General features: G+C 42.1%; 1 long non-coding RNA gene across 1 annotated transcript; it reads right to left on the bottom strand.

Moving 5' to 3' along the window:
• Positions 1–966: 966 nt before the first annotated feature.
• On the bottom strand, positions 967–1,980 carry LOC143268542 (uncharacterized). The gene is made up of 3 exons (XR_013044602.1): positions 1,815–1,980; positions 1,400–1,504; positions 967–1,154 (listed from the first exon to the last, which is right to left on the bottom strand). It is a non-coding gene; the product is annotated as an uncharacterized LOC143268542 (long non-coding RNA).
• Between the last annotated feature and the right edge of the window lie 1,625 nt (positions 1,981–3,605).

Below are 3,605 nucleotides of genomic sequence, written 5' to 3'. Positions count from 1 at the left end.
TGCTTACAGTGTAATGAGTCTTTCTCTGCCCTACCAGCCAGCTCCCAAATAATGACACAGAGATTTATTATTAATTATGAAAGCTTGGCCTTTAGCTTAGGCTTGTTTTTAACTAGCTCTTATAACTTAAATGAGCCCATATTTTTAGTAATCTACATTCTACCATGTGTCTTTTACCTCCATTCCATTCTGTGTGTCTGACTCATTCTGCATCTTTCTCACACCTGGATTTATCCTTCTGCTTCCTCTCTCTGCCTAGAAGTCCCACCTATACCTCCTGCCTGGCTATTGGCTATTCAGCTTTTTGTTACACCAATCACAACAATTAAATCTTCACACATTGTATGAATAACCCACGCCAGGTTAGAGGCCATGATGGTAGAGTGGAGACAGCAAGTGTCAGGTAGCTGTAGCAGCAGCTCAGAGCTCACAGGGTAACCCACAAACAGGAAGCTGAGAGAGCTAAATGGAATGGCTGTGGCCTTTGGAACCTCAAAGCCTTCCCCTAGTGACATTTCCTCCCTCTAGGCCATATCCCCTAAGACTCCCCAAAGAGTGTCAACAACTGGGAACCAAGTATGCACATGTCTAAGACATCTCATTCAAACCACTACATATAAAATTGTGAAAATTTTGTGCATTAAGAATTAAAATAAATAAGCCTGGCTTGATTGCACATGACTTTAGTTCCAACACTTGGAAGGCAGAGGCAGGTGGATCTTTGAGTTCGAGGCCAGTCTAGTCTATAGACTGAGTTCCAGGACAGCTAGGGATCTGCAGAGAAACCCTGGATAGAAAACAAACAAATCCAAACAAACAACAAACAAACAACAGACCCTAAAATAAATAACTTGGAAAAACTGCATTTGGGGTTGAGAACCTTCATAAAGCTCTTTTACACGGTAATAAAAATTCAGTACCCACTGAAACAGAAAAAGAGATAAAGGGCATAAGAAGTCAATGTATAAAGAAAAGCCTCTCAACTATTTTATTTTATTTTTGAAATGTTGGGGCCTTTTATAAAATAGGCAAGCATTCTAACACTGAGCAACATTAAGAAGAGTCTTGATGACCAAAACCAGATAAAACTTCATAAAGCAGGGAGAAAAGGCATTTGCCACCAATCCTGACGACCCAGGTCCCATCTCTAGTACCTGAATGGTGGAAAGAGAGAACATTATTTGTTGGATATGTAGTTCACAAATATTTTCTACTGGTCGGTTGCCTGTTGGTTTATCTTCTCCGTATTCTTCACAGCAGAAAACCAGTACTGACCCTACCTACCAACAGATGTCTAGCTGATTTTGAAGGTGTCTTAGTCCCTGTTCTATTACTTCGAAGTAGCACCATGATCAAGGCAACTCTTAAAAAGAAAGCCTTTAACTGGGAGCTCGCTTACAGTTTCAGAAAGTTAGTCCATGATCATCCTGGTGGGGCTCATGGTGGTACACAGGCGGGCTTGGAGGCATGGTGCTGGAGAAGTAGCTAAGAGCTGCATCCTGATCTGCAGGCAGAGAGAGAGAGAGAGAGAGAGAGAGAGAGAGAGAGAGAACACGCCTCCTAATTCTTCCAAACAGTATATCAACGTGGGACTAAGCATGCAAGTATATGAGCCTATGAGGGCCATTCTTATTCAAAAGACCATAAAAACAAATGAAGAAATTAGTTTTGTTTTGTTTTTTAAAGCAGTGATTACATAAGATTGATGGTTCATTTACCAAAGTGATTAATGCCACATAAAGTCATAACTATAATCAATAGCAATTATTTCATTTGTATCAGACAAGAATCTCTAAGATCACCTCTGTCCTTACCAAGTTGTAAAACAATCCAGTTGATAGGCAGTTAAGCTTCAGGCTCCACTGCAGTAACACTAGTAAGCTCCTTTTCTTCTTTCTAGGTTTAATGATCGTCCAGGAACACTACACTGAGAGACCACAGGAGCACCATGGTCTCCCAGCCCCAGCCTCTCCTGGGACTGAGTTTCAGTTAAGTTTCAGTTTCTGTTTTGGTCTTCGTTTTTGTTTCAGTTTTGGTTTCTGGTAAAGCAAGTGAGGGCGATACCGCACACCAGGCATGATTCAGCACTTACAGCCCCAGCCAATCAGAAACACATCAGTGTGGCTGCTGCTCACTTGGCCAATCATGCTTAGGATGACCTAATCCCCTCCTGGCTGTCTATAACAGGAGCCTGCCAGCTTCTCTAGGGGTTGTGTGGCTGATCCCTGCATGCAGGAATTCTTCTTTTGAGAAATAAATGCTCTTGCTTTTGCACATGTGAGTGGTGGTCTTTTGAGGGGTGATCTGTGGACCCTAACAGATGCTAGACCTGAGCTAGTGAGAGCCCTTAGGATTAGAGCTTTATTAAATGGCAGGCTTTGAATGCACAGGTAAATGGATATAAGCCACTGGCTTTTGGTAGACCTATATGGGGTAAATAATCCACAATGAGCAATTTGGTGAACAATTACTAGGTGTTTGCTTTCCAAGGTGGTTTGAGGTGAGCTCCATATGGTGTGACTTCAAATCCTCCTGGGCAGCAGTTACAAGCCAAAGAGAACTCCATAGCACAATATATAGAGAACTCTTGCTCCTCATTACTCTGCTGTTTTGGGTTCTATTTAAAATAGGATGGAGTCATCCCTATAGACTACCATCCTTAAAATGATTTTCCACCTTATCTTAGGGTTCTTTCTTGGGCCAACCCTCTCCCCCGCCATGGGGATCACATGGCTGCTAAGCATGCCTGTGTTTATAACACTTCACTGATGGCCATTCTATTTAGATGTAGAAACTATGGCCTTGACTTCTCTGTTGGCAGATCCATGCCTTCCTTCTCAGTTTCTCAGCTGGAACCGAGAAGGTAAAGAAGACAGACATGGGAGATGGTACAGGCCTGAAACATGCACATGCATTTGCCCCATACAACACCTTCCAGAACCTGCTCGATTTCCCCTGCCCCAGGACTTTCAAAAGTTCGATTTTGTAGTGGTCTAGATCTCTCGTGGAGGAATACAAAGGATCACCTGGGTTCATTAAGTAGTGTTCAGAACCGTGCTCATCATCGTAACCACATCTGATGTGGTTCCATGTCATCACCCCAGGTCTCAATTCACATCCTCACCTCCCTTCACCACCTGATTCAATGACTCAAAGCAAGTTTTGTTTCTAGAAAAGGTGAATTTTTTATTGCCTCATCCCAACCTTGAACTTAATTTGTTAGTGTCTCCTTTCTTTTGTTTTTTAAAAACAGAAACAACTGAGTTGGAGATGCAGCTCAATTGGTAGAGTATTTGCCAAATGAGCACAGAATTCTTGGTTTAAATGCAAGCACACCACACATGAAATCTACCTATGATCCACCCACCCACCCATCCATCCATCCATCCATCCATCCATCCATCCATCCATCCATCCATCTGTCTGTCTATATATCTGTTTGTCTGTCTCTCTGTATCTGCTTATCTATCTATTTAACATCTATTTCTCTAACTACTTAGCTTTCACGTCAATATACACACAGGAAGGAGAATAACCCCAAACACTCCTCTGTTAGTACAGAACAATGAAATGAACGTTTGCAAAAGGACTGTCTGTTTAAGAAA

Source organism: Peromyscus maniculatus, chromosome 14 (genome assembly GCF_049852395.1).
Source record: "Peromyscus maniculatus bairdii isolate BWxNUB_F1_BW_parent chromosome 14, HU_Pman_BW_mat_3.1, whole genome shotgun sequence".
NCBI classification, from domain to species: domain Eukaryota; kingdom Metazoa; phylum Chordata; class Mammalia; order Rodentia; family Cricetidae; genus Peromyscus; species Peromyscus maniculatus.
The sequence above is the reverse complement of the archived record's forward strand: the minus strand, read 5'-3'. Positions and strand labels throughout refer to the sequence as shown.